We start from the raw sequence: 25,716 nt of genomic DNA, 5'->3' as shown, positions 1-25,716 counted from the left end.
AATTGTCTGATTGTCCTTCAGATTCCCTACTTTCGAGGTCTACATAAGCAAAATCTGTATTTGTTCTTCCTTCAAGTGATTCGGTTATAACACTCAATCTCTCCTTCTCTCTCTTTTTATTCTTCGCTCGCCTATGAGTGGAGACCTCTAGCTTACCTCTTTTGCTGGCCAATACATTTTATCCCCCTTATCAGTGAGTATCTCTGTGTTCACTTCTCCAGTTGGACTTGAAATGCTTTGCTTTATTCTGCCTTTTTAAGAAGCAGCTAAAGGTTGAGTAAGACCCTTACTCATTAGGGTTTAGTCTTGAAACATGGGGGGAAATGGGTTAGGATATCTCGTCTTAAAACTCCCCAATGAGTAGCTTTAGTTAAATAATAACTCGGATGAGTGTCTGTTGCCCGGAGGGCATCACAAGGCAGGTCAGGTAGGTGAAAGGCTCATGGGCCTTTATAATGAAAGTGCCTGTCCTTGATCTCTGGGACACAGGGTGTGAGACCCAGAACCGGAGATGTCGTTTATCCCCCACTGTGCCTGTCCCAGTGCCCTAACCGTGATGGTCACTTAATTCTTGGTTTTCTGAGTGCACAGATGGAAGCTAGCCTGCAGGCGTGCCAACAGAAGGAAAGGGAACCTCCGTAGAAGGACAGGGGCAGAAAGAATGGTTTTTCGATTTTAGGCCACAGTGAAATGCTTGCAGGGGTAGAGGTCAACACACTTTGAGGAGATGAAACATCCTGAGTTGGTAGGAGAGGAGGCACCCCAGAAAAGCGCAGTTAACCTCTGAGTCTGCAAAGGACTTTTCCAGAATGCATGAAGGTACCAAGTGCAGAAGTTGTGTCTCCTCCAAATCCCATTAGTGGGGAAAGAGAAGATTTTCACAGCACCTTTTTAAAAAGTGAATGGCAAGAAACAGGATTTTTCTTTCCTCTGCCTTCCCCTGCCCCCCCCCCCCCCCCCCCCGGCCGTGGGGACCGAGGGAGGGGCCCTGAGCCACCGTGCTCGGAATAATGGCACCAGAGCAATAATGAGACCTTTCTCAAGGACTGATTTGTCTGCAGAAAGGAGAAGTGATCAGGTATCCATTGTGAGCAGAGTCGCCTTCTCTTAACAATGGCTCTGATGAAGCTGGTAGAAGGTTCTTATCAGGAAGAAAAGACTCCCAGCAGCAGGAGAAGGGGAGAGGGGGTAAAAATGAAAGGCTCCCCAACCCCCAAATCATCCTCCAGGCTCAGTGCGGTGGAGAGGGTGAGGGGAGGCACACTTCCTGAATGCCAAGTGACACTGGCTGGTCAGTCCAAATGAGCCTCTAAAGAGAGAGATTAACAAAGATGGGGGGGGGCGGCTTTCCTGCAGGCAGGCGGTCAGCAGGGGGGGAGTTTGCTGCCCGGAAGCCCTGCAATCCCGCATTTCTCAGGCTGCGGGAAATAGCTAGAGGTCATAACAGCTTATCCTTTGGCCTCTGCCTAGGGATTTTCTAGATCCAGGTCACAGGGCCACCCTTCTTTAGCTGGATTCTGGGAAGGAGGAAGAAATTCACAGCCAGCGGAGAGCTTTGATGAGACTCTAGGCCCATTTTTTCCAGGTTACAGGCACTCGATTCAGAAACAATAGATTTTCTGGGTGCTTAGAGAAGGGAGGAGAGAATTGGAATTATTTTTGCACCTGTTGACTTCTGTTAGGGGCTTTACTGATTTGACTCAATTAATCCTCATCACCTCCCGAGACCAGGTGACTCTGATCAAACTAATCATACTGCCTTCTGTTCAAAATGCTTCATCGGCTCTTTATATTAAAACTGAGGGAAGGTCTGGCCTTCTTCCACACCCAGAACTGAAAGCTTCGACCATGGGGCCACCACCCACTTCTCCTGCCTTTCCTCCCACTACTTACACGTAACTTCTCCCTCCCTGGAACTCCCAGAGCAGTTTTCTTCTCTCTTACAAGATTTCTCCTATAGGCACCTTTTACTGTTATTTATGGTCTTACCAAGCACTCTCTGTTGACCCATGAGTTCTTCAAAGGCAGGGACTGTGTCCTGCCTATTATCTCTCTATCTTCCACCCACTGGCACATAGTAGGTGATCATTAAATAGTGATGGAACTGGATTTTCATTAGCATTTGAATCTCTAATTCTGAAGTAGCATGCACTTTGTCTTGCCGTCTCGAGGTTGATTTGGGAAGCGAATTCATGGGAGACCTCTGGATCTGCGGAAGCAACATTCAAGTGCTAGCTGGGACATCCCGTGGCAGAGCTGTTCCGGATGCCATCCTTATTAGGGACAGGGTGCTCAAATGGATTTGGATTTTGGCTCCTTTCACCCCTTTTCCTTCTCCTCTAAAGAGGGTGGGATAGAACATTACAAAGTGGAATTTATTTCACACCTAGACTTTGCCTAGCTCTTGTTACCCACCTTTACATCATTAGCTGGTTTAATCTTTGTAAGGATCCTTTGAAGGAGACATTATTCTCATTGTGTAGGTGAATAAACGAAGGTGTAACAAAGTCAAATAAGTTGCTTAAGGTCAAATAGCTAGCAAAGACCCATACTGACTCCAAGCTCGTGTACTTGCCCACCATACAACGCTGGGCTCAGTCCAGAGGACGAACACATGTATCCTTTCAATTTCTGTAAGGTTTTTGTATACTTCTCTCCATTCTTTAAGAGCTGACAACAAATTTTGGTTTTCTACTGTTATGTGAGAATATTCTGGGAACCAGGGCTGCAGGCTTGCTCTTCCTTGTTAAAAATAAAATTTCACAAAGTCCCTTAAGGATAGACTAGATGGATAACAGAAGGTAGCGGTGGGTCTTGTACTGTGGACCCTTAGAGTACCCAAGGCTGTCTTAGTGATCATCAGGGAGCCGCTGGTCGGGCAGAAAGAATATGGGTGTTACGGTCAGAAAACTATGGTTCAGAGTCCATCTCTGCCACTGACCAGTCAAGGGAAATTTGAGGAAGTTATGTAAACTTCGCAGGCTCGGTATTCTTATCTGTAGAATGGAGAGCATAATAACCCTTCGATTGTTTGTTGTAAGGATCGGAAGAAAGGACTAAATGTGATCAAATGACCATGGAGGAGTTGAAATTGCCACCATGATGGGTGAGCCACAGTTAATTAAATCGCCCTTTACACGGGGCTTTTAGATGTGTTCTCTTATCCTTCCTGAAAGTGACCAGATCCATGTGATACAATGTTTTATTTTAATGCCTTTCAGCCTCTGTGCAGGAAGCTTGCCCAGCCCCATTCTAAACTCAACGAGCACCCATTCAGAGGGCTCCTGTGCACACGTCTCTCTGCCCTGGCTTGCTCCATAGACATGATCTATAGAAGATCTTGTCAAGACGGCACTTAGAAGAGGGCAGAGCAGGAGAGGCAACAATGTACCCTTTTTTTTTTTAAAGATTTTATTTATTCATTCAACAGAGAGAGAGATAGCCAGCGAGAGAGGGAACACAAGCAGGGGGAATGGGAGAGGAAGAAGCAGGCTCCCAGTGGAGGAGCCTGACGTGGGGCTTGATCCCAGAATGCCAGGATCACGCCCTGAGCCAAAGGCAGACGCTTAATGACTGAGCCACCCAGGTGCCCCCAATGTACCCATTTTTAAAGATATCAAAGTGTGTAGTGCTCACCTCCGCAGCACATATGCTAAAATTGAAATGAGAAACAGAACACTGGCCCGGCCCCTGTGTAAGGATGACACATAAATTTGGGAAGCATGTCATATTAAAAAAAAAAAAAAAAAAGAATACCAAATGTTTAATAACTTGCCTGAGACCATGTGGTTAGTTAGTAGCAGAACTCAGAATCAGATCCCCAGACTCCTCTCAGGACACCAGGAACCAGCAGCTTAGAAGAGATCTTGTCCTGGCCCAGCGAACAGGTGACAGTCCAGAAGTAGATGAGATTAGTTTTTCTCCTAGCCTCTAATTTCCTTTGATTTCCGTAGCCTGGCTACATGCTAATGGCTTGGCAGAAACTTCAAAATTAAACTTGTGAGAGCAATCACTGTTATTGGACCTCTAGGCAATTATAGTAGCTGTCAAAGGTTTTAAAGCCAACATCCCGCCTGACCCTTTCCAAATGACTCAAAAGTGGCATTTTAATGAGAAACGAAAGCAGAAAAGGTGTTTTTAATTTTTTTTAAATAAAAGGGTTTTTTTCTTTCTTTCTTTTTAAATGGACAAACCGGCGCTGAATTTTATTGCCTATCCGAAGGGTACAGGTGGGATTGTGAGACTGGGGAGCAGAGCCGAGGGCTGTTGACTTTTGTTTGTTAACAGCGGCTCCCTTAGCCTCTCCCACTGGAGCCTATTATGAGAAGCCCCACAGAGGGGTGTCGAAGGATTAGCCCCCAGTACGGCTTTATGCTCATGAGTGCATTTGGGATAGCTGAATTACCAGCGCTGGTCCATCTGCATTTTCTTCTTTATCTCTCAGTCTGGTCGAGGCTAACCTACTAGGTGCCAAGATTGAGCTACTTTTAAAAATCTATCATCTATCTATCTATCTATCTATCTATCTATCTATCTATCTATATCTTCCAGCTTTATTGAGATGTAATTGACATATAACATTGTGTAAGGTTAAGCTGTACAAGGTGACGATTCGATACATGTATGTGCTGCAAAATTATTAACCACAGTAAGGTTAGTTAACACTTCCGCCACCTCGCATAATTACCATTTTTTATTTTGTAATAAGAACATTTAAGATCTGCTCTCTTAGCAACGTTCAAGTAGTCTATAATACAGTACTGTTAACTGTAGTCACCATGCTGTACATTAGATCCCCAGAATTTATTCATCTTATAGCAATTAAAAATTATTTTTATCCTACTCTTTTTAAAGACAAAATTCACACACCGTAGATGCACCCCTTCAGTAGATTTTAGTACAACCATCACCACTAATTCCAGAACATTTTCATCACTCCAAAAAGAAACCTGTACCCATTAGCAGTCACTTCCCATTCCCCCTTCCTCAGGTGCCAGGGTGAGCTGGGGGCCTGGAGTTATGGGACCCTGTAGGAAACATCGAGGGTTGTGGGAGTCAGCCTGGGGCAAGCTGGCTCTGGGGTCTTCGGTGAAGTCCGGCACTCACTTCACTCTCCTTTCATGGGGCCGGTGTTTCTCTTCACTGGGCTACCTGGGCTTGGGAGAAGGGGTGGGGGTAATGCAAATTTCTCTTTCCTACCTCCTCAGTGGGTCTTGTCTTGTCTTGTCTTTTCTTTTCTTTTCTTTTCTTTTCTTTTCTTTTCTTTTCTTTTCTTTTCTTTTCTTTTCTTTCTTCCTTCCTTCCTTCCTTCCTTCCTTCCTTCCTTCCTTTCAAGATTTTAAAGAGAGAGACCGCCAGCGAGAGAGGGAACACAAGCAGGGGGAGCGGGAGAGGAAGAAGCAGGCTCCCAGCGGAGGAGCCCGACGCGGGGCTTGATCCCAGTGGGTCCTTTATTTCTGGCTTCACCCAGGTGCTAGAACCCCTCATCTGGAACCTATGGATCTTGTGAAGGTATTTTCCTGTGCGGATAGGTGTTCCCATTGATGTTTTTGGGGGAGGAACAAGTGTTAGAAATTTCCATGCTGCTGCTGTTTTGCTGATGTCATTCCCCCTCATTGTAGTCTTGGTTCTATTTTCCTAATGAAACATGGTGTTGAGCACTTTTTTTTTAATTTTTTTTTAGAGAGAGAGTGAACACTTGTGCAAGTGGGAAAGGGGGGCAGCAGAAGCAGAGGGAGAGAGAGAATCCAAAGCAGGCTCCACACCCAGTGCTGAGCCCAACATGAAAATCCATCTCATGACCTTGAGATCATGACCTGAGCTGAAATCAAAAGTCTGACGCTTAATGGACGGAGCCATCCAGGCACGCCACGTGGTGTCAAGCATTTTTAAGTGCATATTGGTCATTTGTGTATCTGTGGATAGATGAATGAAAGAAGAAACCAGTGGAAGAGGTCTTTCCTCTGAGAATCTGAACAGTCTGCCACATTTTAGGTTTAACTCAGTACCCTCCCACCTCCATTATCCCATCTTCACTTCCTCTAAGTCAGCTCCGCTCTCACCCTGTAGAATGTTACTAGTCAAGGTGCAGGCCAGGGAGAGTGGCAGACACATCACCTCTGGGCAGGATCTCAGGCCCCTCCCCAGACCTAAACAGCAAAACTCTGCGTTTTAGCAAGATTCGGAGGTGACTCCCACGCTGAGTCAAGTTCAAGAGACAGCCATCTAAAAATGTGACCAGATGCTTCGCCAGAGTTGTTTCATATTCAAATGAATCATGGTATCTTTAGGTACAATTCAACCTTAGTGAAAATCAGCATGAAAAGGTTTGTCCCGTATTGCTAAAATGAGATCAGCAAATAGTTCTTGAATCCCTACTGGACAGGGGAGTCTGCATCGCTTTCTGTGCTGTGAAGAGATAAGACGGTATAGTTGCTCCTTCCAAAAAAAAAAACAAAACACTTCAGGAGTGGCCTATAGGGACTTCCAAATTATCCGAGTCAGTCTTTTGGATTCAAATTCTTTGTCACATCAGTTGGGACAACTGTCATGTGAGTTACATTAGCATAATTAAGAAAAATGGACACTGAATAGACGTGAGTTCAATTTTGATGGGGAAGAAAACAAGACAAAAAATCTTAGAGTCAGAGACAGTAAAAAAGGTCAAGGTTGCTTGTGGGCATCTGTGGGGACAGTGCCAGGACCTGGGGATGCTCTGCAGGGAGAAAGGAGAAAGAACTCAAGACACACCTCACATCCGTCACTGTCTTACACCCGTCTGGGCTTGGCTACCAGGGCACTGCAATTTGACTTTTCTAACCCAGGCTTGACTTTCCTTTAATAAGAACCACCCCAAAGGATTCTTGGTGTGGGACAGTGGTAACAATGGAATAAGACATGCTTCTTCTCCAATTTCTTTGGAGAGGGAAAGATTGATGGGAAACAATGCAAACATCTTCCTGGCACAGATGGGCAAAACATTTTGCTCGGGGCAGATCAGAGCTAGCACGTTAAAGACAGTTCCAAGAACCACATCAGAAGTGCTTCAGGGAATGATAGAGTTGGCTGGGAAAGGACTAACAACAGGAGCTAAATAAGGACGGGCTGGCTAATCACCTCTGAAGGGGGAGCCAAACAGTACGGCGATGATCTTATGGGGAAATGCTACGGGGGGCTTGCCTGGGCTGTAAGGCATAATTGAAGTAAATGTAAGGTGAAGGACTATAGGAAGAAACCTTGCACTGATGGAATTACAGGGGACTCTCCCTCTCTTCTTTCTCTACCCCTGGTGTGTTAAACGATTCTCATCTTTGTGGTGTGTGCATTTACAGTGTAAGAAATCAGAAAAGACAACTTGAAAATTGCCTGAAGAGAGACCACCTGGTGTGTGTTAACCTGAGCAGATGATGCGGACAGCAACACCCAAGCCTCCTCCCAATTTCATGCACCTTGATAGGTGGACGCCATTTGGAGAAAGTCTTTTGCGCAAAATGCCGAAGTGTGTGTAGTGTTGGAGGCCAAGGGCAGGGCGCCCCAAGATGGGCCACTTTAGTATGAAGATGATTTGGAGTTAAGAAGGCAATCAAAACCCAGCAGATTCAGGAAAAGATCTTTACTTCCCCGACAACTGCCCAAAAGAATTTAGGTAGAGGACCCGCTCCAGGAAGAGAGCTATCGCATGGATAACTACCTTTTGGTATGAACTATGTGTGGTGGACAGGGAGGAATCTAGCGAAGTCCTCTCTTTGTCCCATTGTTTCAGTGTAGGCTAGCAAACATTTATCATTTACCCTTTCTCATTCTCCCTGAAGATTACACTCTTTCCGTTTGAAGTCCCAGACCCCTACCTACACCCTTCTCCTTAGTTCAGGATGACATCTAGCCTTCATTTCACTTGATCATATCTGGCATTTCCATATCTGGGTGGATTCCCTGTACGTACACTATTAAATTTGATTTCCCCTGTTAATCTGTCTCATGTCAATTTGATTCTTAGTTCAGCTAGAAGGATCTTGAAGGGATCAGGATATTCTTACTCCCTGACATTAGAAGGGGCATGGCTTTTTCCTTATTTCTTTTTTGCTTGCTGTAGTGGAGGAAACAAATATTTTCTTCTTACCCTTCAAGGTTCTTGAGTTTCTGGGCTGGAGCTCTGTAACAAAAGACATCCTAACGAGAGAGAAGCATACACATTTATTTAATATAAGTTTTACATGATAAAAGAGCTTTCATAAGGAAACAAAGATTGAGGGGAGCCTGGCTGTCTCAGTCCCTACGGCTTTGGACTCTCGATCTCAGGGTTGTGAGTTTGAGGCCCACATTGGGTGTACAGATTACTTAAAATCTTTAAAGAGAAAAAAAGATCGAAAGCAATCAAATTTTAGTATTTTTTGTTATTCATTCATCCATTCATTCAAAATTTACTCAGTGCTCATCATCATTACTGTAAGTACACTCTCCATCCCCTTCACCTCTTTCACCCACCCCCACCCACCTTCCCTACGACAACCATCAGTTTAGTATTTTTATAGTAGGTTTGGTGAGGAGTGGACAGTAGTGGAAAATATGACAGCCACAGGAATATGAGCTAAGTGTAGTCAACAGGGAGACACTCTACAAGGCCCATCTATTTGGACTTTTCTTGGAGTCACTCAGATTTGGAGATAGGATGCTTCTTTCCTTCAGTTGTAGGAAAGGTACTTCCCACACCAGGGTCTCATGACCTGCTTCAGGGGAAGGTCAGGAAGTCTTCCCTGAAACGACTGTTTCTTAAATTCCTTCGGCTTAAAATGTTCCAGACACAAAGGCACCATATTTGGGGGCAGTTTTTTCTGAATCCTGTCATGGCTGGAAGAACAGTAAAATAGTGAGGGTTTTTAACTTCATTTTTAAATCCACTGAACAGTTTGGCAGGTGAACAGAGAGTTCGGGGGCTCTTTTACCTGGTAAGGAACCATCGTCATAATATTTTTCAGTTGTTTTTCTTGTTTTTTTAATAGATTCAAGTGGACCATTCTTAGAATACCGCCATGGCCAGTGGTCAAGGGTGATTCCCGAATTTGCTGCAAATATCCAGGAGCTAACTTCTGCTTTCAACATTTATAAAAAGAAAAGTTTCACGTACTCTGTTGTAAGTAATGTGGCTCCCCTGCTCCTTTGGCTTTTTACAAAGTGATGCAATGACAGGTGTGTGACCCAGGCAGGGCAGCTTGGGGAACGACTGGCTTCGATCTTTAGCTTTTAGGTGAGAGACTGGAAATTGAGATGCAGGCTGAAGGGGAGAAAGCTGGAGAGCTAGGAGCTGAACTAAGCCATAAACCTTCCTGGCAGTGGCCCTGAAGCTTCAGGACTGCTCGGCTTTCGGAGGGAAAGTGGAAGCTTGAGCGCCATTATTTATGGGGGGCACCCCTGGAGCCTGGGCCTGAAGCAACGGCCCGGTCCTGTTACTCCGTAGAAAGGGCTGTAAACATTTACAAATCCTGAGCGCTTCCCGCACGCAGCTGGCAGGGTTTTCAAAAGCAGATTGTCCGCTTGCCCGGCACACCGCAGGCCACTCGTAAACATGGCCTCCTTGGAAAATCTGCTGACTTCGATTTCATTTCCCTGCATCTCCCTTTGACTTGAGGAACTGGAGTTTCAGCTGAGCCAACTCCTCCTTCTAGGGTTGGTAGGACACCAGGAGGTTGGAGGGCCAGTCCTGTGTGGTGGGTTTTCAGCAAGCAGCCCCCTTTCAGGAGTGGGGCCTCCATCTTGTGCGCAGGGAAGCATTCGTGGCCCTGTGAAAGGAAGCCAGTCAGTCATGAGGTAACCAAACTCCTCCGGAGCAGGGAACAGGAAGCTGAATGACACGCACCCAGCCACAGATGTACTAATTTAATTTCATGCCTCAACATCAGCTGCTCCTCTCCACTTAAAAGGAACATTTGCATCCATCTGTCATCATCTCTCCCTTTCATTTGAAAATCTCTTTGCTCTCCTTTCTTTCCCTTCACCTCTCCCCCCCCCCACACACACAACTTGATGAAATAATGGGGCACATTTAAAATCCAAACTCAGGCAATTCAAATTCTGAACTGATGTGATTTTGTTCCATTCTGAGTCAACCTCCAAAGAGTGTCTGGGGAGTAGAAATCAAGGGGCCAAACAAAAAAGCAAGTGAGAGAGAGAAGATTTCGAATGCAAATGAACCTCCTCAACCCATTTGAAACAACCTGCTGTGAGCTGGGCTAGAACGTATGGCCCATTAGCACCTTGTTAGGCTGTCAGAGTCTGAGCGGCTTAACGGGGTGATAATGGGGAAGAAATGGCTTGAGACCTTTTCCATCCCAGCCCCAGCTTCTTGCTATTCTATCCCACCCACTCCGGGACCCCAGGCAGGGGGCGGCTAAGAGTAGCTCAAGAGAAACGAAGATGGGAGAGAACAACTTCATGAAACACACAGTGATCATTGTTAAAGGCACCTTTCTAGCAAAAAAAGAATGCAGAGGTTAATTTCCGTTTTCTTGGAGGTGGGGGGTGATTCATTTGTTTTTGTGGGAATCTTTTTGTGCTTGCTCTTTCCTGCTTTATTCAATATTGAGATTTAGTTTCTTTTTTTTAATGTTAAAGACGACATGGTAACATCTCAGTGATTAAATCTTAATCCTCATAAGACAAATCCTCAAATAGGAACTGTATAGTGGACACACCTATCAGTAAGCGTTGTTTGCAAAGGCTTGTAAGAATACAATACTTGCTTTATTTGGAGCAAGGATTCGGAGACGGAAAGGCTCACCGGAAGGTCCTCCATCCTCTTCTCTTCCTCTGTTTGGGTGGAGAGCAGTTTGAGCGGTACCCCTCTAACACCATGGCTGGTAGACTGTAGGAAAGCCATAGCTCTTGCTGATGAGAATGCTCATTCTAGATATCAAAGATATTAGATAGTCCATTACTAGGCAATAGGAATATTTTCTTTTTTCCATCCTACAAATGCACAATCGATCAGGTTTAGTATGAAGTAAGACAGAAGAGCCTTACTGACTTTGATGAACCATTAGACGTGACAGTGGGGAAATAAAATCCGCTTTAGGGTTTTTGCCAAAAGGTTTAAGTGGGATGATGGTGCCTTTCAGGTCAGGCTTTAAGGAGCTTGGGCTAATTTAGGGTCAATGACCTTATAAACTTAGGACTTGCACCCAGAGGGGGGTGGGGAGCAAACAGTAACCACGTGAATTAGCATGGAGAAGGTCCAGAAAGAACAGTTACTAGGACAGCTCCCAAATGAACTCTGCTGTTTTCAAACCAAACTTCTTTGAAAGTATTTTTAAGTTACTCTGTTTTCACCACCAGGATGGTTTTTATGTGGTTTTGCTTGGCGTAAGGGGAGAGATTTCATAACCTCCTAAGGTCACCAGAACACTTCTGTGCTCCCAGACTGTGCTTAAATACCAATGAGAGATAAATAACCCGAGGGTATTTGTTTTAGTGTTCATTTCAGCGTGGAGGTGGGGATTAGGATTTACAATACTAGGACGATTCTTTTGTCTCTCTGTCAGAATAAAAAATGAGTAATAAATAGCCATATTATACTTAATTTTATAAAAGTGCAAAGTAAGTGCAAAATTTTGCTAATTTTTCAAATGGCCACGTAAGTGCTAACCGCTAATAGTCCTTTGCTTTCGCTCCAAAGGGAGCTTTCTCCCACTTTTTTCTGTCGGCAGAATCCCTGAGGCTAACTCGACATCCCGCTATTCTTAAGGGATATGGAAATGTCCCTGGGACAGCGGTACTCTGCGGGCTGAGGAGCCCACAAGGTTAATGAACACCCACAAAGACTGAGGAGGAGAACGAGCGTTCTTCACGGGATGATTAGCATGCCTGCATTCTTCCCTTTGTGGTAATGATGGTCAAGAAGGTGCCTAGCGATAGAGGGGAAAATGGAGAGTTTCTGCATCTTCTGCCTCCAAAGCTTATTAAAATTCATTTTCATTCAAATAGGCATCGTCTGATTTTCATCATCAAATAAGCACACACTGTACATATTTAACAGGCAGGAGACCTGTGCCGGGTTCACGTCGTTTTGAAGTGAAGGCCTGTTCTCTTAATGACTGTCCATGCTTATCTCTGCATGTAAATTTCTCCCCTTCCTCTTTTTTACCCTCGCCACTTTCCTGCTACCCTGGTTCTGGGATCTTTGATAGGCAGCCTAGATGCCTATTATAATGATAATTCATTTGGAGCGGAAAGGAATCTCCTCTACTAGTCTAGCTCATTATAAAGGTGAAGCCCTCGGGAGGGCAGGCTGGGAATGAACAGGTTTACGGAGTTATTTTTCCCTCTATGAGAGGCAGAAGACAGGATGGGGGAGGGAGGTCTCCTCACTTCTCTGCTTTGGGTTTTGGAGCCGGCGTCCATTCCCAGACATGGCGATTGTCCTCTAGCGCTTCTGGGGACCGTCATCAGCTGGAAGGCATTTCGGCTCAGGCAGTTCTATACTGAACAGCTGCTGGGAACAGCTGGGCCTGCCCCACTGTTGTCAGTGTGAAACCAAGTGGCAAATGTGAGTGTACTGGGCTTCCTTAACGGGTCCATGTGATCTGATAATTCAACACAACACAAAGACGTTGGCTTCTCTTATAGTGTGCCAGGTAGACCCTGGTAAGGCTTATTTTGTTTTATTTTTTTGTAAACCTAAGGGACATACAGAATCTTTTTGAAAGCTTTGGGAATCCCAGAACATGATCAAAAAGGATATCAAGAAAGCAATCACATCAGTGTTGAGAGTTTTATTAAACTCATGACAAGATAGCTTTTTCTAATATGATTCAACTTGAAAAGTATCTCGTTGCAATTATAGTCCAATCAGAGCAGGACGACAAGTAACTTCCTTTTCTTTCCTTTTTATGTTTTTCTCACCTGCCTTAAAAAAAAAAACCCACTTGAGATCTAAAATAATCTAACTCAGTCTCATGGGTTGAAAAATCATTTCTACATCTGCAGAGTCCTGGTGTAGAGGGTGGGGGAAGAAATTAGCTTTACAAAGCATATGCTGTGCCAAAATATAAGATAAGTGAGATCTGGGATAAAGCAAAGAAAAATATTTCTTGCTCAGGGTCTGGTTCTTGTGATTTCTTTCTTCTGTTGAAACATATTGTGTCTCCCAATTTTAGAACCTTGATTATTTGGAGGAAGTTCATTCTGATGAAACAGTTCTCCTGTTTTTCAACAAAGAAATTGGACAAGTTCAGGAAGTTTGTCTAAGCTCCTCCTCTGAGTGTCTGGAAAAAACCATTTGGTGGCAGCAATTGCCAGGAGCTCATTTCTAGCCTTCAGGGGCCCCTAAGAGTTGCCTGGCCCAGCCTAAGTTAGGCACCCAATGACCTGATGATATCTGACGCTATTGCTTCGGCCACATTGTTTTTCCGCTTAGGAAATGTCACTCATAGCTGGTGGAACAATGAGAATAGAGTTGTATAGATGTAGAATTATGAGAGTAGCTGTTTCAACCTCATCAATACCAAAGTTGGCAAACATTCCCCTTTCTTATCTGTAACAAAAATAGCCAAGGCAATGTGAAGGATTCCAAAAGAGGCAATATGGATGAAACCATTTATTAGATTTACAAGAGCTGAAGAGAAGGGCTAAAGCTATCCATCTCCTGTATTTTATGGAGAACAGGACCAATGACTCAGACTATCAGGACAGTATCTGCAAGACAGAATTGAAATCCCAAAGTAAACAGAATAAGTGCATGCATTTTAGGAGAAGAAGGATCAAAGGCCAGACTAAAAAGCACATATAAGCCTTCAAATACATTGACTACAGTTCTGTCTGTAACAGCTACGCAGCCACATAACTTTGTAAATAAGACCTCATTTCAGAAGGCCTTAAAGATTTTCCCCCCTTAGTCCTTTCTTACATTGGAAAGCAAGTTCCAAATATCAGGTGACAGGGGGCAAAATTATTATTTGATTCATGTGAAATGCATGTGTGTAAATAAATAAAACAAGAATGATGTTAAGAACAAATAATACCATTTAATTGAGAAATACACAAGTTAGATCTTCTCTTTTGGCATGATGACATTATCAGAATAAGTCATTGACTGAATGTGTTTAAGTGTCCTGTGTTCCTACGTGTTTGGAAATGGAGTAAATCTAGACGTTTGCTTTAGAATCTTGACAAAACAAAATGCTAACATGTTCATCTAGGGACAAGGATTTCATTTTTTCAGTTAGACATTGATTTCAAAATGTCTTTTTTTTTTTTCTTTTCTTTTTTTGGCTGTGTTCCATCAGATGGAGCTGGTTTCAGCCCCCTGTAAATGGCTGGTTTGGTGTTTATAAGCTATGTGATCTGGGGCCACTTTTATTTGTCTTTGCTTAGGCTCAGTTTGTCAGTTGCAAAATGGGAATAATAACGGTCCTTAGTGCAATGATGAAACTTCATAATAAAATTAAAAGTTAGCTCAGTGCTCAATAGTAAATGTTAGCGATGATGATGATGATGATGATGATGATGATGATGATGATGCAGCAAAAGAGTGTATGGCAGAGCCTTGGACCCTTCTAGAAGAGAGCTATAAAGCAAGGAGAAGGCATGCACCAGGAATCCTCTGGGGTGTCTGGTTATTGCAGGGGATTGAGGCTAAAACACTAAGTCCATTGAAAGAGTATTCACTGAGCACCCACCAGGTTCAAGTTACACACTCCCTGCTCTCTTATAGACCAGATCCGAGTAAAAGTTATAGGAAACTCATGCAACTTACTTTGTTTCAAGCCAGAATAATGGCGGTGCAACAGGAGAGGCACATCCAGGGGACTGACCGTGGGAGTTGAGGGAGAGACACCCACCCACCTTCAGCAGGGAGGGAGGTGGTCAGAGAAAGCGTAGAGGAAGGAGTGAAGATGCATCCTTTAAGAATGAATATAAATTTGAAAGGCAGAAATGTTCATTCATTTGACAAATATGTAGTAGATATCCGTCAGACACTCTTTCACATGCTAGAGATTCAGCAGTGAGCAAAGCAGCTGAATTGCTTTGCTTGGTGGAACCAGGAAAAACATTGGAATGAATGTTCTTTGGATTAGGAATAAAAAATCTAAACTTTATGATGACAAGTAACAGTGATTTCCACATAAACATCTTCAAGTCACAATACCTCACTTATCTCTATCCAACAAGCATAAAATTGTGATCCATTTCTCAGAATTAGAAGACGATTAGAGACAAAATTGTATAGATAGACATAAAGAGATAAAATCTTAAAGTGGAGCCTGTACTCTTCGCTCTGTTTCCTTGACTCATCCTCGTATCCAGTTTTTCTATTTGACATAAAGATAATAATTTTCTCAATATGCCCATATCTACGTTTATATCTTTTCCATCTCTCAATATAAATTTCCTTTTGAGAACTGCATATCTAAGTTCTTTCACGACTAAGAGTCTTCATTTTATTTTCTAACTTGCCCCCTTGGCACATTACAGCTCCTGCCCCTTTATTTCTACTTCGAGTTCACAGCACGGCACTCCTAAATATCTCTCCATAGCACCCCAAACAGCTTACTGAAGGAAACAAAACAAATCCACTTATGAAATAGGACTCCACGATGCCAGCCTGAGCTCTATCAATCCCCCCAAGGGAACAAGACAGAAACCTAGTGTTGTTGGATCTGGCACTCTGCTCCTAAAATACAAAATTGCTGAATTAAATATAACACTACTATTAGCAAATCTGGTGACATCATGATTAAAAAAATAATTTTGTCTATTGGACAGTCATAGTTGCCCTTGGTCTGCCTGAAGTCTTCTTCAGCCTCTTGGGCAATATCGATCTTCATTGAGTTTTGAAATCCCAGAAGCTCATACAAACCAGATGGCCCCCCCAAATTAAGATGAATGCATGTAATTGTCATTCAAAACTCTCAACATTAGATGTTGCCATATGCCTGAGGAGTTTGCCTCCTGCATGTGTCCCTGTCCATGGTACTAAAGAGCTTGCCAGGACTTGAGGCAAATCTATTAATGAAGATAATAGTAAATATTAGAGAAGAATGTTTGAAGGCAAGGTTCTGGCAGTGCTATTTCTCAGAGATCCATGCACTTCATTTAAAACTTTTTCACACTGCTGATTTACTAACAGTCTCTTTTTAATTACCATCCTCTCTCTTTCTCTGATTGATTGACCTTGGGTCATGGGAAGAAAATGTCAAGGTTTGCAGGGGGAAAGGAACATGTATTTATTAAAGGCAGATAGTTGAACTGAGGTAGGATCTGTCACTTCCTATTATAAAATCTTATTTTCAAAGATTTTACAACATGACCATAAAAAATTATACTCTTGGATAAACCTTAGAAATGATTCTTCGCAGGATAGCTAATCAGGGGAAGTCCTATAACCTGCAAGTTATGCTCATGGAAAATAAGGCAATGCTGGACTGTAAGTGCTTAACTATCTACCACCTATTGTGTGGAATCATATAACTTGAAAATCAATAACCGAGTAGTGTATTTAAAACTTCAAATCCCAGAGTTGTCCAACGCTAACCAATTAGAATTGGTCTTTGAGCAAAAACACTGAGAGGGGTGCCAAGAGATGGCGGAGACGCTGAAGTTCATGAGCCAGCTGTTACACATTTGTTGTACCAATATCATTATGAAGAAGGGGCTAGTGAGTTGGCAAGAAAACCTAATGCCTGGTGCTTTTGAAATCATTAAGTAAGATGGCATTTCCTCAGCTTATACCAGGGCCACCTGAGGCCTTTGAGAACAGGTACAGGGGGGCGGCCGGGTGGCTCAGTCAGTTAAGGGACTGCCTTCAGCTCAGATCATGATCCCAGGGTCTTGGGATCAAGTCCTTCATCGGGGGTCCCTGCTCAGTGGGAAGTCTGCTTCTCCCTCTCCCTCTGCCCCTCCCCCCTGCTCATGTTCCCCCTCTCTTTCCCTCTCTGTCATAATAAAGAAATAAAATCTTAAAAAAAGAAAAGGACAGGTACAGGGATTTCTCTACATAACTGATTTTAAAAGTAAAATCAGAAAAAAATAATAATAAAGTAAAAAACAGGGCAGTTTCAAATTCAAGATTTCTAGTCTTGTACTAGAAATTGGTTCATATATCTGTTACTCAACAGAAATTTAAAAAAAGAGCAAAATAGTCTTTTTTCCTCGGGTGGCTGAAAAAGTAAAACCTATAATTACAATGCAAAAAATATTTGAAACTTGCATTTCAGATCTCTACAACCATTAATATGTTTGTTCGAAAAAAATAAATTACAGATATTTGATTGTATGGGAAATTCTTCACAGCTGTGACTATCTAGATAAAGGAAAATAGAAATGATAATTTTGAGACAGTGCTGCATTAATTCTGGTGAATGAGTTAATTTATAAAATGATTTACATTGAGTACTTAGGACAATGAAAGGCACAAGCAAGCTCTTCTACTATAAATATGCTTTGTTGTTGCTGATGAGGTGTTTTTTATTGTTGTCGTTAAACAGATAGAGTCAAAAAACTTCTACTCTTGGCCAGCCATAAACCCTCTTAATCAGTTAGATATAATCACCAGAGGTGCTTGGGCAACTTTCTTCCCTCCTCTTTCCTTTCTTTGTCTCCATCTCATTACGCACACCTCAATACGTGCTTTCTTGTCCTGATGATCTTGGGTGAAACTGTTTAGCTTAAATAAAAGTTAATTGTGAAAGATAAAAGTTCTCTGTGGGTGATCTAATAGTGATAGAAGTGTCCTTAATTCAAATAACAAAAGCATATATTAAAAGGATATTCAGCAGTTTAGTCCAGGAACCCACAGGATAAAATAATGTTCTCAGTTTCCTTACATGGAAAATGGAATTAAAAGACCTATCTCATAGGGATGCCTGGGTGGCTCAGTTGGTTAAGCGTCAGGCTCTTGGTTTCAGCTCAGGTCATGATTTCATGGTCCTGAGATCGAGCCCCATATGTGGCTCCACGCTCAGTGCAATTCTACTTTAGATTCCCTCTCTCCCTCTCCCTCTGCTCCTCACCCTCGCTCTCTCTCTCTCTCTCTCAAATAAATAAATAAAATCTTTAAAAATATACTTATCTCACAGAATAAAATGTAAATGTCTTCAAAGTAATTAGAACTAGGGTTGACCCTTGATGTCTAAATGTTTTAAAATAATTTTTAAAAAGAAAATTAAAAAGTTTTGTTCTTATTCTTGGGGTTTTTTTTGTTTTGTTTTGTTTTTTAAGGATTTTATTTTATTTATTTGACAGAGGGAAAGACAGCCAGTGAGAGAGGGAACACAAGCAGGGTTAGTGGGAGAGGAAGAAGCAGCCTCCCAGTGGAGGAGCCCAATGTGGGGCTCAATCCCAGGACTCTGAGATCACGCCCTGCGCCGAAGGCAGATGCTGAACGACTGAGCCACCCAGGCGCCCCTCTTGGTTTTATTTCTCTCATCAGCACCAGAATGTATGAAGATCTTGGAGGGTCTGAGGTGGTTCTGAGTAGGAGCCCAAGAGTAAAGCACTGCTTCAGCAAACTAGCCTGTAACTAATCTAATAAAATTGGCTCAGTTTCTAAGGCCCAGGGATTTCCCACTTGGTCTCTGTACAGGCTTTCCCTTTTATATCTCTCTGATGCTTTCCTCCTATAGACAGAATATACTTAAGGCCCTACTCGGTCCATCATAGGGCATATGAAGCTATTGTACTCATCTTAGGGCTGAAGGTCATACCTGGGAGTAATTTATGGACATCAGGAGTCATTGAATCCAAAAAGACTCTGCTGTAGGCAACGTTCAGGATTTTAGGGGAGCCTCTACATTTTATCCCCTAACTCTTCCTTGGCTTTTAACTCTGCTCCAAACTAGAGGACACCTCTTTCTATTTCCATGAAGATGCAGACAGCTAGCATGTCGAGTTTCTGGCTGGATTCTTCAGGAATTACGTGTAATCCAGGCAGCCTTCAACATTCAGAGGGTCCCTGGGCCTTTGGTTTTCCATGGCTAAACATCTTCTTAAATTTATTTTGTTTTTTCCAACTCATAAATTCTGTGACCAGGTTTTGTTTCTTTGTTTCAGGCCTTCCTCAGGGGGATGTCTCCCTGTAACTCTCGAATTTGTAGGGTGGCCTGATTCATGATTCCCCTCACCTCCAACCCTCTACCACCAACTGTTTTTGTTTAATTTAACTTCTAGCTTTTGTTTTACCTGGGTGCACAGACGTTCCCCAGCCCATATGTAACATGTTTAATTTTATATTTATGTTGTAATTACTTTTGCCAAAGTCAAGCAGACATAAAAAAAATTAAGGGTGTTTGCCCCGCAACTCAATGGAATTGATGGAAATATTCATAACACAGGTGACTTGAACTAATATTTTGATCTAGACAGAGATTATATATCTGTTTTCTGTATTTAGCCATTTTTTCCCTAGTAAACTTTTTTTTTTTAGCTGGTTTGGGTATGCTGGCTGCCTATATTCTATAGTCGCTTACCAAAAGATGCCATGCAAATTCATCTCCTCACCACTTGAAATGTGAAGTGCAAACTTTGTTTTGGTAATTGTTGATTTGTTTTCGGTAGGGCAATTTGATCTGTCCACAGACTCAGGATGACATAGTGGAGGGGTGAAAGAGGGACGAAGAGTCATTTTCCTAGACAGTACTTATAAGAGGCCTATACCTTTCAGGAGTGCCAGAAGGGTGAGCTGCTGTCTGGGCCCTCACATCTTCTGGGTCCAGTTTCCTGAGATAACTCAGTGGGGGTGACCATGTATTCACAGCAAAGATATCCTCTTCTGTTCTTCAGAACATTCTCCGGGACTTGCTTGTGGAAACGGGAAGGAGCAAACCCTGTTTGTGTTAATATCTCAGAAATTCATTTGTACTGCTAAGTTGCTTTGAACAGTCAACTGTTGAATCTTTGGCTACCCCTATGTGTAGAGTAAGGAGATAATTGCTCTGATCCCAGGGTGAGCCATCTGCTAGTACAAATTGCTCTGCTATCTGCTTCATTGAAACGCTTGTGTTCGTTATATTAGGTTGAAATGTTCATGAAACGTGGTTTATACTAAGCAGTGTTCCTGGAAAATTTGATTCTATAAATGGGCAGAACACTTTTAATTGCAAAGGCTCGTCTCTCTCTTTAGATTTCTTAAGCTTTGCTGATTTGATCTGGGGCCCTGGAAAGGCAGCATCCTGTGATAGCAGCTGATTATCGATGCCTGGGAGGTTAGAGCAGTAACGATCCAAATTTACAAGACTCATAACTGTTTCTGAAACCTCCCTCAAAAACAGACATTCCTGAGTTCTGGAATCTGAACAAAAGAGGTCTTGTTATTACCATTCTAATGGTCCTTGTTGATGCCGCTATTGGAGACATCAGTTCGCGTCTCATCTATCAGCTTTACTCTTGTATTGTAATACCAGTCAGGGGAAAGTAGAATTTGATAAATGCCCACTCCCAAATCTTTTAGTTTGCTGTGTTAATTAAAGATTAATGACCAGGAGGGCTTGAGATGGGATTTTTTTCTGACGTGTTGCTTTCTTTAAGCCTCCTGATATCACACGGATCTGCAAAATGTATCCTTGGCACAAAGAGAGAAAATAATGATTTAAGTAGGAGAGAAGAGTAGGGTCTTCAATTAACAAGAGAATGTTAACATTTATAGGTGGATTTCATAAGTCTTCAGGCACATCTGGTGGAAATTTGAGAAGTAAAAGTAGGGAGGGGCAGAGAGACCATGTTAGGAATTAGCAATTTCCTCCTGCCGGAAGACTTCTTACTCCACTGTGACTAAAGCTAATGCTAATTTATTTACTCATCCAACCTTTGAACGACAGTTTAAAAAGCCATAAAACAAAAGATTCAGGCAGGAGGGCACATTTGCTCTGATTGAATACTCCAGTGATTTTTATCATCTGAGATCTGTTGACATAGTAGGGATATTAGAGGACCTGGAATCACCAGGCTGGGCCTCTTGCACTGATATCTTCATCATCCATGATAATTTGTACACACCAAATATTTCTTCGGGTGGAATCATTTTACAAATGATGCGTGGAGATTCTGTGTAGAGGGCAAAGAAGTTAGTAGATTCAGCTTCAAGCAGTAAGTTACAGATGTGACCAATGAGAGTCTTCCATCGCTTGCTAGTAGGCTGGACCAGACAGATGGGAATTTAGGCCCGTGTGTGATGAAATTAGCTTTAAAATTCCTCCTTTGTCTTTCCCACCTGTTTGGGGCAGCCAAGACCGAGAAGAGAGCTATTTATTTGAAACCTCTCTCTTCTCTCTCTCTTCCTCATCTTTCAACAATTTGATTCCCTTTTTATTATCATTATTTATGTTTTGTATAACTAGAAAAATAATTTGTCATGGATTACATCTTATTTGCAGGAGGTTCGAGCAAGATGGCAACAAGGCATGGACAATATATCATCATTTAGCGGCTTCTCTTGTAACTATACAGAAGTAATGGTGGAAAGAATATATATAAACAACTGCGAGGACAGATTTTGAATGATCCAGTAATTTTGATTTATACTTGGTATTTGATGGAACTGTATTAGCAGTTAAAGTCAATGGCTAAATGATTCCCAGCACAAAATGAGCCAGAAGTACAAAGGAAGTTTAACAATGCACGATTGAGAGCTCCGAGCCTCTCAGCTTAAATTTCCAAAGTGCAGTGTAAATTATAAGCCTGGTTGTCACTGTTAACTAACAATTCTACCCAATATGGTCTAGCCGGGTAATTTGTCCACTATTCCTTTATGAAACCGTAAACACCAGCTTAATTCCATTGGCTTTTCAGCCTCATTTCTCATATCTACCGCAGAGGACGGGTGGCTCTCCTGCCTCTGATGACAATAAGCCCCGCTAAACAAACAACATGTGGAACCCGGGATGGGATGGAAATGCTTTCCGTGTGTATTGATAGCACTGGCCGCTGATTATCTTGAGGAGATCTCAAGCTCCCCAGGGCCTCCCCGGGGTAGGACTCTCCTATCCTTGTGTTTCCCTTTCTTAGCCAATATACCCTCCCACCTCCCAACAACCGTTCCCTTTCCACTCGTTTTCTCAATGGCTTTCGCTGTCACAGAGAGGAAAGAAATAACAGTGTTGGAAACCAAAGCCCAGCACTGCACCAACATTAACAGAAAGAGAAAAAGAGTCCAAATTTCGATCAGAGCCTCAAATCCAACCAAGCCAAATATGCAATTAGGCAGGCAGGTGCCGGTTGGGCAGACACTGATGTAGACTGATTTCTACTACTTCATTAATTTGACTTGCGTACCCTGGGCAATTTGGTCATACCCTCACAGCACATTTCTTAGCCAGAAATGGATCCCCGAAGATTACAGATGTTATGAGGGAAAGGCCGTTCAGACATGAGGTCTTTGATCCTTGCAGGCAGGTGGGAAAGCTCACAGATGTGCACGGTGCTTCCCAGTCCATCTGCATTGTAGCGATGACACAGAACGTTTTATGCAAGGGGTTGGATGCGGACCGGAGAATCCTCTTTCTTCTTTAACCTAAACGTGGCATTCGGGCACAGAACACGGTCAACCTTTATATCTACCCACTGGTCTTTATTGCTGTCTTTTGAATCAAAAAGGATGATCCTTGCTACTATCATTCATTTGAAAAGCGTCATTGGAATCTTTCAATCATATGCATACACCAAATATTTACTAAGTTCTTCCTTCATTAGTGTTGTAGTGGATGTTAGGGATGTAAAAATGAAAAAGGCTTGGCCACGGTCCTTGCAGAACTCCAGGGCTACAGGGAAAGACTGGCATGTGAATGGACGATTATATCCACTATAGTCATAATAGTATGTGTAAATAATTGGCATAAGAATCCTGAAGAGCACTGAACAGGGAGCGACTAACTGGGAGGGTTAGGACAGCGTTATAAGAACAAGTGATACTAGAGTGCGTTTCTAAAAGATACCTAAGAATTTGCAACTTGGAATGGGGAGTTGCTGTGGTGGGGAGGGTCTGGGAGTACGTGGAGCCATTGTTGTTCTCAGCATTGTGCCAGATGAACTCATTATGCCAGTACCACTCCAATATGCACCCCCTGACCTTCCCGAGAGCCGGCTCCTCCAGGCCGGGAAAGAAGGGCTGGAGCTGTGGGGCGGGAGGAGGCACCGGTGAGGTTCATTACCTAAAGGTCATTCGAAGAACAAGAGGAACATGATGTGACTTCTCTTTGGAAGCCCATCTTCTCCTGAGCGGCCAAAATGCCACCATTTAAGAAGACACTCGCAGAGTTTTACTCTTTAATTTCTCTGCTCATTAAGCCTTCACTTCTGAGGTGTGAAAATGACTCCAGGCTGGTAATAAACTGCTGGAGAAGTCATTATTTTAAAAAGGATCTTGCTCCCAAAGGGGCTGGAGGGCTACAAGCGCGCAAGCTCCGCTTCTCTGTAGGACAATGATTGTCCAAATGTTTCAGTTATCATAAGAATAAAAAAGGGCTGTCTAGTTACCGCAAGAAAATATGAAGCACAAAGTACCCAGACCTACTCAATCATCCCTCTAGTCTATTTTGGGGGGTGGGGAGAAGGCGCATTTCAATAGGGGAAAATGATAGTATTGTTAGCCTGTGCCTTATAATGCAAAGACAGCTGCAAGTGTCCTGAAAGGACCAAAGAAGACAGAAGTCACTTTCAGGAAGTTTCCTGATGTTAAGGAAGGGCTCTGGAATGAGGTGGAGTAACAATAATGCTGCTAATAATAACAAAATGCTCTTGGAGTGGCAAACGTCCCTCGCCTTGACTTTCGAGAGAACTTAGTCCTGTGTAGACCCGACCTCTTCAGTTTTGCCTTTTCACACGTTCTCATTTTACCCCCACACTAGTAAGGGGTAGAAAAGTTCCTCTTGACTAACACAGAATCTCCCCTTATGCACAGGGGATCTGCTCCAAGCCCCCCGGCGACCCCTGAAACTTCACATAGTTCCCAACCCTATATATACTATGTTTTTTGCTATTCATACATACACATACAAGGTTTAATTTATAAATTAGGTTCAGTAAGAGATTAACAGCAACAACTAATAATAAACTAGAACAATGATAACACTATGCTGTCATAAAAGTTATGTGAATGTGGTCTCTCTCTCTCTCTCAAAATATTATATTGTACTCACCGTTGTGATGATGTGAAATGATAAAAGGCCTAGTGATGAGATGAAGTGGGGGGGATGACGTAGACATTGTGATGTACTATTAGGCTACCATTGCCCATATTGTCAGAAGGGGGATCATCTGTTTTAGACCCAGGTACCTAGAACTTCGGAAGTGAAAGCACAGATAAATGCAGGCCATTGTATTTTCCTAGGGCAGCAAGTCCCAGACTTTTGGGACATCAACTTTCTGGGTCTTTTCCCTCCCTCCCTCCCCCCCAACCCCCTCCTGCCTCCCTCCCTCCTTTGCTCCCTTCCTTCCTTCCTTCCTTCCTTCCTTCCTTCCTTCCTCCCTCCCTCCCTCCCTCCCTCCCTCCCTCCCTTCCCTCCTTCCCTCCTTCCTTCCTTCCTTCCTTCCTTCCTTCCTTCCTTCCTTCCTTCCTTCCTTCCTTCTTCCGGTTGTTTGTTCAGGGCTTATGGTTGTATTTCTCCCCTTAATACTATAATGAAGAATGCAATCTCGGCATTTCTCTCCAAGTAAAAGTAAATTAAGACAATCTGATTTTGAGAAATTTTCGAGCCTGCAGTAGAACCCAGTGAGGTAATCAGACAGCTCCTGTGTTGTCGCCTAAGTGGGATTGTGGGAGGCATACAGGGAAAAATGACTGACTGAATGTGGATAAAATGTTATTCTAAGGATTCTGCTTTTCATCCAGCATTTTTAAAGTCTTTGAGCAATCAGCCCCCTCTGCTTGGGCCAATTAAGGAGCATGATTAGAGGGAAATTGAAGCTGCCGGCTGGAGATACAGGGATAATGTTTCTCTTCAGGAGGCAATCTCTTCTCTGGGGAAGAGAGTTCACTCAGTCACCTCACCTCTGACCTGGAGCCTCCGATGGGGAGAAGGAATAGTAAAACCCCTGTGGCCTATGCAAGCCTTTGGCTTTTCTCCTGAGGTTACGAATTATTCCCTCCTCAGCAATTTGGTCACATGTCCTCACTGCAGCATCACCCGGGGACTTGGCCTTCACTTCTAAAGACTCATTCTCAGGTTTCCTTCTGCCACCAGGTACACGGCCCTGTACAAACACATGGCAGATGTTCCTCAAGACATAAACTGAATAACTGCCCTTTTGCTAACTGCTCTCTGGCTCTCTGGTCCAAATAGCAATCACAAGTTATAGTTCACCTCTTCTCCCACCCTTTATATTATCTGGCCAACGTCCACATGATCGGTTACCCTTCAGGCTTATGACAATTCTGCATCAGCTGGGAACTAATGAGGAGACTGAATTTTACTCACCAAAACAGAGCACAAAGGAAAGAGGAGAGAGAGAGAGAACACATGGTGATTTTAACTGGAGTGATGTGGTAGAATGCTCTCCTATTGTCTCATCTTGATGAATGAGGCTAGTCCGGGAAGTTTGGCAAATAGAATCCCTATATCTTGTTGGAACAGCACGAAGAGCTTTGCCCTTTCAACCCATGCCAGAACACTATCATTACCTCCAGCACCAACTTCACCATCACCTCCACCATCTCCTTCATTTCCACTTTCACACTCAATGCCCTGATGATCGCTTCACCCATCTCCTCCATTTCCACCCTCACACTCAGTGCCC

At 43.1% G+C, this 25,716-nt stretch overlaps 1 long non-coding RNA gene and 1 other non-coding gene across 2 annotated transcripts in view; both read left to right on the top strand.

Annotated features, from left to right (window-relative positions):
• The window catches only part of LOC148110658 (uncharacterized), a 48,944-nt gene that overhangs the window by 4,260 nt on the left and 18,968 nt on the right, over nucleotides 1–25,716 (top strand). Inside the window, exon 2 of the long non-coding RNA XR_015726476.1 lies at nucleotides 9,000–9,130. This is a non-coding gene — a long non-coding RNA (uncharacterized LOC148110658). The remainder of the gene's footprint in view (nucleotides 1–8,999; nucleotides 9,131–25,716) is intronic.
• LOC123785880 (U6 spliceosomal RNA) lies at nucleotides 3,629–3,735 on the top strand. Its single transcript, XR_006777801.2, has one exon. It is a non-coding gene; the product is annotated as a U6 spliceosomal RNA (small nuclear RNA).

This window comes from Ursus americanus, chromosome 2, assembly GCF_024610735.1.
Source record: "Ursus americanus isolate L20-20 chromosome 2, mUrsAme1.1.p, whole genome shotgun sequence".
Lineage (NCBI taxonomy): Eukaryota > Metazoa > Chordata > Mammalia > Carnivora > Ursidae > Ursus > Ursus americanus.
This window is presented reverse-complemented; position numbering and strand designations above follow the sequence as displayed.